This window comes from Adiantum capillus-veneris, chromosome 15 (assembly GCF_014529385.1).
Source record: "Adiantum capillus-veneris isolate H3 chromosome 15, ASM1452938v2, whole genome shotgun sequence".
NCBI lineage: Eukaryota > Viridiplantae > Streptophyta > Polypodiopsida > Polypodiales > Pteridaceae > Adiantum > Adiantum capillus-veneris.
In genome coordinates, this window is record NC_140945.1 from 67,507,306 (window position 1) to 67,519,253 (window position 11,948).

General features: G+C 42.8%; 1 pseudogene; it reads left to right on the forward strand.

The window, feature by feature from the left end:
• LOC147440824 (uncharacterized) overlaps positions 1–11,289 on the forward strand; it is a 79,981-nt pseudogene extending 68,692 nt beyond the window's left edge.
• The last annotated feature ends 659 nt before the right edge of the window (positions 11,290–11,948 follow it).

Below are 11,948 nucleotides of genomic sequence, written 5' to 3' on the forward strand. Positions count from 1 at the left end.
ATGGTGATCAGTCCTACTGCTATAGACACAGAAGTCATCCATAAAAGCTTTAACACAACTACCAATAAATGGTTCCAACACCCAATTTGCTCTCTCTTGATAGAAGGAAGGTCCATTTGACAACCCAAAAGGCAATACTGTGTAGCAATAGCAGCCCCATGGCGTAATAAAAGTTGTCTTTGTGCGGTCTTTAAGAGCAATCTTCAATTGAAAATAGCCTGAAAAACCATCACACACATTGTACCTCTCATAACCTGCCACTGAATCTAAGATCTGATCGATGAATGGAAGAGGATATGGGTTCTTCTTAGTGGCTGCGTTTAAGGGTTTAAAATCTACACAAATCCTCCACTTCCCATCCTTCTTTGGATTGACTACTACTGGACTCACCCATTCTGTGGTCTCCACAGGGACTATGAACCCTGCCTTCAACAACTTGTCCACCTCTTCCCGCAAGGCTTCCATTTTCTCTTGACCCATCCTTCTTAGCCTTTGCCGCACTGGCTTAGCACCTTCTTTCAGCTCTATATGCATCTCTTCACCCTTGAACCCTCTGATCTCTTCATATGAAGTAATGAACAAATCAGGAAAACTAGCCAGCATATGCAAAAATATATCCTTCTCCATAGCTGAGAGGTCTCCACTAATCATTTGCGTCATTAATTCCTGCTTCTTTGACAACTCAACCTTGGTTTGCATCAGCCCTTCAATCACTTCATAAGGCCCTTCACTTTCATCTTCAACCTCATTCGCAAATGCAACTAAACCAATCTCCTGGATTTCTTTGTCCATCAAAAGAAATGCAACATCAGCATCCTCATCACTGCTGGTAGTGCTATCACTGTCCTCATCTGTCACCGTGGAAGAGTCTTCATCACTAGACTCATCCTCATCTTCATAAAGCTCCTCTAATCGTTTCCTTGTGTCCATATTATAAAGCTTCTTGGTACCTGTCTTTCCATAGAGGCTAATCGTACCATGTCGCCAATCTTGAACAGCTCCCACTAAACGTAACCATGGTCTGCCCAGTATAATAGGATATGCTCCCAACCCTGCTGGCATCACATGAAAATCAACCACTGCCTTTGCATCATATGCCTCCACTTCTAAGCTCTTTACAACACCCAAGCATTTTACTTTTTGATGGTTTGCCAATCTGATCCGAAACCCTGACACCCCAGCCACTATGAGACCCATCTTCTCAACGCATGAGTGTGTTATGACGCATATTTGGGCTCCGCCATCCACATAACCTTGTCCCAAATTTTTCCTTTTATGCCACACATCTACTATTGGACAAATGTCTGGTAGCTCGCCCATTGCCAACACCTTTACTGAACCTCTCTCTAGCTCTTTCTCCATTGGGTTAACCATCCTCTTCCACTGTCGCTTTAGCTTAGGCACCATCTCTATAAGCTGCCCAAAAGTAACATCTGCCTTCCTGCTCGTCAGATCCTCCTTTAAGTCATAGCTTAATTGCCCATCCCCTAGTGGAAAATCTGAAACATGAAACTTTCGACGAGCTCTCCTTTTCCTCTTGGCCTTGACATCCTCGCCTTCATGGCTCTTTCCTTTCTTCTTACTAGGACCTGGGGCACTTCTTCCTTCCTTATCCTCTGTGGTCCTCTTCCCAATAGGCATCACTAATGTATCCTCTAGCTTTGATGCCTTCTCCAAGGTGACTACACTTAGCACTTTTGTCTTTCCCTTTTCCTCTTGGGTCAGTCCATTGGTTCCTTCGTCTCCCTTAATTTCGATGCCATAATCATTTGACCTAGTTAGCACCTGTCTTGGCAATGGATACATGTCTCCCCCCATCCTTGGTGGCTTATCACATTGCGGGCTGATGTGACCCAACTCTCCACAATTATAACATGTGGGCGTCTGCCTCCAAAATCTACCATTGCTTTGTCCAACACCATTCCTAGGCCTTTCTTCACCTCTTGGCTGATTTGCAAACCTCCCTCGACCTCGATTATTTCCCACTTGACCTAGCATGTTTAGGCTGAGATTCTTCATCAAATCTACCACTTGCCTCATGTCTTGCCTTAGCCCATCATCTTGCACTGATATAGTGACCATTGTTGGCATAACCTGAGTAGTAACAGGAACCACTGGTTCGTGATGAACCCCTGACATGCGACCTTGTAAAGACTCTATAGGCTGAAATTCAGACCTCATGGGCAAAGACTCCACCCCTAACTGGCTCATTTTCCTCAACTTCCACTCTTTGTTCCTTGCTACCTCTAGTGCATCCTCATATGTCCTAGGCTTCTTTAGCTCCACTCTCCAACGTATATTCTCCCAAAGGCCAGCCAAGAACCTGTCCTTCTTCATCATGTCAGGCGGGGGTACCTGTGGTGCTAAAGCCTTGCACATTCGCTCCCATGCCAATGAAAACTTACGTATGTACGCATCTACTGGCTCACCTTCCTTTTGCACCAAAGCCTGTACTTCTTGCCACACTTTGTCAGGATCTTCTATCTTCACAAACTCCACTTCCAACCCATATCGTAGATTGTCCCAACTCAACCTTACAGGTGGATCATCCACACGCAACTCCTCTTCAAATGCTTTAGACCAAACTCGTGCATCACTCTTCAAACAAATTTGGAGAAGGCGTAACATCTGCGCAGGGTCATGAATCTGGTTGCTAATGCAGGCAACCTCCATCTTTTCTAGAAAGTCCTCCACATCTTCATCACTTCTTCCATGAAACTCCGGATAAGAGAAAGCCATGGCTACCCAAATTATGATGCTTTGAGAACCCCTTCGAACACACGTGCAAGAACCCAAAACTTTTCACTGCCCAATCCCCAGAAACTTCAATGGAGCTCAGCTTTAGATAAGGACAAACACATGCACATCAAATGAGTTTTCATAGTTAATCATCGAAATGACAACAGGCAAAGGACATTCCAGGATCTCTCTCAATCTTCTTGGCCCAAACATAAAGACTATGCGCTGCTGGAAAAAGATCTTCCTGGACACATGAACATTAATCTGAATTCTTTGAGTTAAATAAGGAGGAGTGAAATGAGGGCCATTTTGATCATCCATTAAAGCCAACCATGAAGCTCCCAAGAAGGCACACCTGACTCAACCTCTGATTTTGCCAAAATTTCAGCAGCATAACAGCATAAATGGCTCAAAAGACCAAGAAACCAGCCATCACAACTTGGAAAAATTTTGGCAGAGTTTCCCCAGAAGTAGAGCAGTAGGAACCCAAAATATAGACTGTATATGTATGCATAAACTGTCAACAATAGAACTCGAGCATCAAGTAGGACTCACTAGTACATAGCCTATGGCGAGGTCACAAAAAGGGTGCTCCAGCTACCTGTATCACCGAAAGGATCTCTACATTTGAGAATCCCCCAGCTCAATAAAAACCTCACGCTATCGACCCTCACACGAACGCTAATGCAAATCGCGTATAGTCAAGTCTCAGAAATGACTATCTTCCAGACCAAGTCTCAGAAATGGCTGGGACTGCCAAATACAACCAAGTATGGCTCCACAAATGCGTACAATGGAAATTTCCACAAGTAACGTACAATCCAGCAGACAATGCGCTCAAATAGGCGCCAAGTGATGCATTCCCACAACAACTGCAAGTGACATCACTGCTAGTATATCACTGTACTCCAGCTATCTATACCTGTGTGAATCACCTGTACCTGTACCTTTCCCTATAACCTGTAACCTGTAACCTGTAATCTGCAACCTGCAACCTGTAATCCCGAATCTCGAAGCTTGAAGCTCGAAGCAGAAGGTACTCGAAGAAGATCCTCCGTGGGGGCGCCAAAAGAATGTGAGCGGGATGAAAACACACACAGCGCCTCTATAACGACCCGACACACACTCTTGGGAAGATACACACACACACTATGGGGCACCACTCGGCTTACACAACACACCTGGCCGAGACAAGGAACACACCTCTGGAGTGAGAGGAGAGAGACTATCCAGTTGTCCACTCCACACACACACACACACACCCAAAAACTCAGCTCAAAAAAGGAGAATTTCTGATGTTTAGATACAAATGAGCTTGGGCCAACACCAATGGGGCAAACAGCTCACAGAATATGGGTAAAAGATACCAGATACAATCACAAACTGGAGCAGAAACTTCGCTCATAGGAGAAACTTACACAGAAAAACAGCAGAAAAAGAGTGAGGAATTTGGAAAAATGGACAGCGCCATCGCGTCCGGAATGGCCCAAAACCCCAGTCTACAATGTCAAAGTGCTCAAATCCGACTTCGGATGAGCAGTTTACGGCCAAAACAGGCTCCAAAAACCCAAAAAACACACCTGCGGCTGTTACTCCTCTCTTCTCCACGTTTTTTTCTGGTCTTTTCTCTCTTTTTTCAGTTCCCACACTTAGCTTTATTAGTTGGGCACCCTTGGCCTTTTAGATGACCTCAAACGGACCCCAAACAGGCCAAAAACTGACCTCGCAGTGCATAGTTGTCACCTTTTTGCATCATTCGCACACCTGGCAATCAGCTTTTTTCCAATAATGCATCTCGCCACCACGTGAAGTGGCCCCAAAAAGTGGTCCTAATGATGACCTTTCTGCATAATTCTCACAAGCAAACACCCACGTTGTGTCCGTTCTCATCCGCGTGCAAATATTGACCTCGTTCGCCCTCCTGACGCCACTAGATGCCATCTGACGCACCTACTGACCTCACGTCGTCGGCCCGCGGATAGCTTCCTCGAGAAGTTTTACGCGCTACCAAATCCTCCTTATTGTAGAAAAAACACAGTGGTATTGGTAATAGTGAAAATCGATGCACTATGTACACCCTGTCCTACCTGTACACATGTGGGCCCCACGTAACCACCTGGCTAAGGAAAATGGGCAATCCTTTATTTGATGCACCATGCCTGTATATGTACATATGCGCAATCCCTTGCTCCAAAAAACTCCTGACAACGTTACTAACTCACTACGTGAGAAGTAATGTATGAATCTCATGCTCCTCCTTATGCGGGGCATAGAGGGATTCAGTCTACCCTAAAGGGAATTGAAACATATTTCTATTGGCCCACCATGAAAGTGAACATACAACAGTATGTTTCTAAATGTGTGGTATGCCAAAAGACAAAATTTGATAGAGGGAAGCAACCTGGATTGCTTCAACCCTTGCCAATCCCTAATTCACCATGGGAGAGCATATCCATGGATTTTATCTTTGGATTGCCTAAGTCTATCCATGGGAATACGGGAATATGGACGATAGTAGACAGGTTCAGTAAACAAGCTCATTTTATACCTGTCAAAAAGACTATCAAAGCCCATCAAATGGCAACCCTCTTCATTTCACAAATTTTCAAGTACCATGGCTTGCCAATGTCCATAGTGTCGGATAGAGATCCTAGAATGACCAGTAATTTTTGGAAGGGTCTCTTTGAGAATTTAGGGACAAGGCTAAACTTCTCTTCGGCCTATCATCCACAAACGGATGGCCAAAGTGAAATAGCTAACCTAACAATTCTCGATCTACTAAAAGCCTATGTAACGGAAGTAGATCAAAGATCCCAATGGGAGAAGTACTTAGCCTTAGTGGAGTATGCTTACAATAACAATGTACATACTTCCACAGGAAAAGAACCTTTCGAGGTAATTGAGGGAAGATCAAAAAGTCCCTTGCTACTTAAGGTACATGGGAAGATCTTCGCTGTCTACAGATGAGTATAGCCGAGACCTACAAGAATCTTTTCAAAAGATTAAGGATGCTATCTCTATCTCACAACAAAGGCAAAAGGCTACTGCTGACAAGCACAGAAGATCCCAATCCTTTAAAGAAAATGATTGGGTCTTATTAAAATTTCCCAAGGCTCGATTAAGGCACACGATTGGCAAGAATCCTTCGAGACACCAAAAGTACTACGCTAAACTAGCAAAAAGGTACTATGGTCCCTTCCAGATTCTTAGGCCAATCAATGAGATGGCCTATCAACTCAAGTTGCCCAATCATTGGCTCATACACAATGCTTTCCATGTGAGCCTATTAAAGCCTTATAAAGGAGAGCCACCTCGAGAACCAAGAAGAGGTGTTGTAGCCCGAGTCCATTCTCCGACATGAAGACAAGGTACTAAGAGGCGGTAAGACTATCCGACAATATCTTATTAAGTTTAAGAATTATCCTTTTGAAGATGCTAGATGGATGCAAGGCATACAATTAAAGGATAACCTAAACCTTGTAAATGCTTACAATGCTTCCCAAGAGTAAGCAAATGTACAAATTGTAAAAATGAACAAAGTTTTTGTCTTATAAGACTCTCTTTTTCTTTATTGTGCACAAAAATGAAGTAGTATGCATGCTTAGATCAAGTTTGTGGAGACGACGTCTCCCAAACACCAAGTAGAGTTTGTCACTCTACTAAGGAAGATTGATAGGACTAATGTGCAGACATTCTTGCGGCAGCCTCAGGCTTTCAAGCGCCAAATGGACTAGTCATCCGTTGTGGAATGATGTCGTAGGGTAACATAGGGATCCTCTACCCGCTAAGAAAAGGACTCATGAATATGCTTTATCTCCTCTACACCATAGTCGAGGACGACTATGATTTCAAGAGAGAGGTAATGTCATAATAATCAACATCTAGTTCTCCTAAATGATTTTCTCATGTTAAACTGATCATTTAATATGGGGAAGTGCCAGCGGAGAAAAATCTAGAATATTGGTTAAGCTAGCAGACTGGCCACAGTAGGGATCCAAAGGAGGGAAAATAGGGATCCAAAGGGGGGGCCATCTGCAAAACAGACATGTGCAACAATGGGCTTAAAAGACCCTAAGGTTCAGTCCATTAAGCCTTCCAAAATGCTAAGGTTCCAAAATTCAAAGGTTGTGTCCTTTAATGGAAAGCTTACCACCTACTCCAAGCTTGTGAGAAGGGAGGCCTACGCCAACAACTCTTGGCTTTGTGATGCAAATCCAACCAAGAGCCAAGCTTCAATGCATGCTCATCTCCTCTGCCATGCTAATTACTAAGCTAAGCTATGCTAATATGAGTGATTATGTGAGGAGATGTACATCTTTCTTGTAAGAATACTCCTTCTTCCTCTCAATCTACTCTCATACCCCGCTAGCTCTCACCATCTTCGAAGGTGTGTGAGGTCTTGGGTCTGAGACCTGAGAGAATTGATGTTGTGTTTTATAAGTGTTTTGCTTAGTACATGAAGCTTTCATCTTCATTGCACTAGCTAGTCTTGAAGGAACACAAAGAATTGTACTGTACAATGTCTCTCTTGATGGGAGAAACCATACTACAAAGCCTTTTGGAGGGGGGACCGACTCCATGTAAATCCGCTCCTCAACTATTGTCATTAGCTTAATTTCTCTCTCTTTTGAAAGTATTGTTCATGCTATGTAACTAGGTGTTTTGCTTTTTGTTGCTCTCTCCACCCAAGCACTCTTGTAATTCTCATTAGGAATCTATTCTAATGAAATGCCCACTATGTTCATGCTAATTTCCGCTACACACAAGTTTTTAGGCTATTAAATGTTACATGTTTTCCCTCCACCAAGCCCTAAGCCATCCCAATTGTTTGTGTCCTTGCAACCTCCAAGTGTCCTCGGCTCATGACATTGTCAATCCCTCCCCTTTTAGCCACGTGGTGTGCCTTATTTGAGGCTTCCATAATATAGTAGAATAGATTTCATAGTCAAATTACCATTCAAAATAACAAAACAACATCAAATAATCACATCTAGTTTTCATTTTTCAAAATCTCTTCAACCTAGCTCGCTCTAATCAACTTCTTTGAAAAAAAATCTCTTATTCTTCCTCTCTCTGTCAAGTGTGATAGGTTGGTTATATTCTCAGTTCCCTCTTTTTAACAAGTTCAAGTTCAAGACTCATTGCATAGATCTTTGAGTCTCGCTCCTACGATGTTAAAAACTTATCTCTCGTGGCTTGAGATAATTACGAGACTCTCTGCCGATGTGGTGGATTCTTGTGTGAACGAAAACCGGACCAAGATGGGCCAAATTTTAAAAATTCCTTGAGGAGCTATTTGGCTCTGCTAATGTCAAGTTGTGGTGGATATCCTATTGAGAAGGTTGTGTGCTCCCTAACCCTTGCAAGGGTCTAATGCATGTATGTATTAGCCGTTGTTGTTCAACCTCTCCTGTGAATGAAAACCTAGGCATGTGCAACAATCTCAAGTGATTAATTCATTTTTGAGTTAAATGAGCACTTCTCTAGTTCTGCATGTTAGTACAACCAAAGTTGGTTGATGCTGAAAGATATGCTATGTAGGGCTAGAGATGTTGATGACAAGAGTGGGATAAAGTGCTAAAGCTGGTATGTAAGGCCTAGGAAGGCAACGTGTGGCAAAAATGTAGGTATAATGTGGTTTTTTTAGGCCATAAAAGCTTCAAAAAAGGCCAAATTGGAGTGCAAGTCCATGTGTTCCAAGTGATGGATTAATGATTTGAAATGTAGTATTCGAGGTGCGCTAGAAGCCGGTCCAGACGGCTTGTCAAATGGAGCTCCCATGCCAAAGTTATGATGGTTTCAATCTGGAAGGTTTAGCAGATCTTGGACAGATATGATAGACGAGGATAGGTGGCTAGAGTAAGTTTCAGCATATAAACTTGAAGCTCTCATGTTGTGGAGCATGTCAATCCTTCCGGATCGAGAAAGGTTGAAAGGTTGTAGGGGGCTAGTTATGGGCCCACTTGATCGCATTGGAAAGTGTGTCAACTGGGAGATTTTGGCCTTGACAAGGTTCTCGAGTGCGGTACGCACAATATGGAGTTGGATGGTTTGGCTGCTCATTAGTTGGATTCCCAAAAACCAAGTTATGGTTATCCGAGCCTATCACAAATTTTTGTTTACTATATTTTGTTGGTTTTCCTTGCTTCTAGAGGTTTACAATAAAAGAAAGAGTGAGAACAACCTCTTGGGAAAATTCAAAAAATGATTTGATGGGAATTTTTTCTTGACTAGTTCACCGGAGGTGAAAGGTAGAGGGAGAACCTAGTGGTAAAGGGAAGGGAAAATATGTAAATGTGAAAAGAAAAGATATGATGTGGTTGTGGAGCCATGCACCCATGATTCAAGGGTCATGAGTGGCTCATATCGTCATGGCTTTGGAGCCATATGATGATTCAAACAGATGGGACCCAAGTGGAAGACCTGGTAAAGGAAGGAAACAGACACATGATTTTGCTGGATTTTTAAAAAATACTTCCACTCCGATCCAAGAAAAGTTGTCTTCATCAAAGTTGTAGCTGATGAGCTGGAGATTCTGACCATATTTTTTTTATAATTTTTGCATCTTCGGTCTAGGAGATATGGCCAAAATGGCGGGCGCCAGTTTTTTCAACTCTGGTGGAGACCACCCCCTCTACCTTTACACACACACCCTTCATTTTCCACATTGAGACCTTCTCTAAAAATCATCCATTAGTCTTCTCACCCTCCCCTCCTTCCTCCTCTCTCTCAAGCTCAAAAAACCATCACAAATTCCTCTTCTAATCACCTCTCAAATCATGCTTAATCTTGTTGTAATTCATAAGTTCTCATTCAACCCCTTTCTATTATTACTAGATATGCATTGATTTTATGTAGATTCTTTACATTTTAAAATAAGGAAGCTCTTGGACTCAAGCTATGGAAGAAGGAGTGAAGACAACACAAGTGATGATGGAGCCAATTAGTTGCAAATTGGTCAACAAATCACTTGGAAGGAGCTTCTTCATTGGTTGAATGTCCCTAATCAAGCTTCATTTGTACAAATTGCACTTGGATCTTAACCTCACTCCTAATCACTCTCTTTCCTATATAAAGAGGCCCCCCCCTTTGTAATTTCAAGTATCCCTCAACCCCATTGAGTCTTTGTATCACTCATCATGAGCCCATAAAGCTCATTCATTCACTCTATTCTTGCACATTCTAGAGTGCAAATTGTTTTATGCTAGTAACCTCCCATCCTCTTACTTATGTTAATTAAGAGAGATCTTTTATGTATGTGTGAGAGTACTTGATGTGATTTTGGTTAATTCTTGAGTTGTTGTTTAGTAATCTATATGTTATTTGTGTTGGGAGTGCTTGAAGTTATCCATTCCTTGTACACACACTAAGGTTAATGCTTCATTCATAGTGATAGTTCTCTCTCTCTCTCTCTCTCTCTCTCTCTCTCTCTCTCTCTCTCTCTCTCTCTCTCTCTCTCTCTCTCTCTCTCTCTCTCTCTCTCTCTCTCTCTGTGTAGCGGTCCTAGTCCACGCTTCCAAGACTAGGTGGTGCCCTCATCTCATTTCCCTTGTGGTGCAATGGATTTTGTTTTGGTGTAGAGGCTGCCATTCCAAATTTCCTTCGTCAATGTCAATGGGAAGTCGGTGGCAGATGCTAGAGAGAGAGTGTCAGATAATTTTAACTCATTTTTGTGGCATCGATTGTCGAGCTCATGAAGGTCAAAGTGCGGCATGGATGAGGTGGACTAAAGCCAACATGGTGGAGATCCCATGGATTTTACACGTTGGGCATCGGGTTTGTGAGCACCAAATAACAAGGGATTAGATGTGATGGAAGAATTTTTTTCACTTGGGAAATTTTTGGGGGGGGTTTTGAGTTTTTTGAGCCTGAGCTACCTGCGGCTACCATGTGGTAGGGCCAATGAGCCCATATGCAAACAATGTGGCCAATTTGGGGGGTATATTAGCTGGAGCGTGCACCTTATGTCAGCATCAAAGGGGTGTGGAGAGCTAGTGATCTTGGTGGCTATATGGTGGAAGCCCTGCAGGCGTTGTCGTGGGCAGCGTGTGTCAGGGAGATGGTGGTGTGGTAGAGCATGGTGCCTTCCAATGCTACTGCAGCAATGGTCATCATCCAATTGGTAGTGGGGTTGCAGTTGATGATGTGGCAGCTACTCGGGGTCGTTCCCATGTTGTTCAATGCCACAAACACTTTTAGGGAAGAGAGAGAGCACCCATAGTCAATGTCACGGCACCGTGACATCCCAAGGGAGGGTCTAGAGATGGTTCACATGCGACTAAGGAATGGAAAGTAAATGAGTTATCTTCAACATGCAAAGGTTGCTAAATTAAGTGCCACACTTGGATGTAATCTCGATGTAATGCAAAAAATGCAGCTCATGTTGGATTGCACGAGCCGGATACCCCAGTTTTTTCTATTTTAAGCTTTTTTAATCTCTTATAAAAGGGTGCTCTCATGACTTTAACCATCTGGATTGTTGAACATGGTGAAGAAAAGGAAAAGGAGCAGGAGGAGAATTGCTCTACACAAGTTATGGTGGTTTTGTAATCATTTTTGCAAGGAGAAGCTCGCTATAACCCCCCTTTTTGCGTTGATTCACCGCTCCCTCCTCTTTCTCTCGGCTCGTGTGCTTTGTCTCAAGATGTCGGTGCAGTTGTGTGTAGTCTCGAACCGTAATTGTGGTCTTCAAAGTGTGTGTGTGTGTGTGTGTGTGTGTGTGTGTGTGTGTGTGTGTGTGTGTGTGTGTGTGTGTGTGTGTGTGTGTGTGTGTGTGTGTGTGTGTATCAGTTCTAAATATATACAAATATATACGCAAACGAACTTTAGTTCATAGACCAATAATTCTAGGAAAATACAATGGATTTGTACAATAATATACTTGCATTTGAAAATAAATTATGTACAAGGTAGTGAAGATAACAAGTAAAACAAGGGAAACAGTCATCCCATACTATGGCGTGAAGGTCCTTCAAGGTAAGCGAACTGCCACTAGTCATCTACCACATAGAACAGAATGTTTTTATCAAAGAAGGTAGCCCTCACTTGCATCCATAGCCACAAGATAACAATTCGTTAGCACGTGAATGTACACTGGTGATGCTGGGTATCCCAGTTGTTATCCATGTCACAATGAAAAAACAAACAGTTCTTCTATATGTAACATGTTGTTTGTTTTTGTTTTTGTTTTTTTTAATTAAAACAAAGAC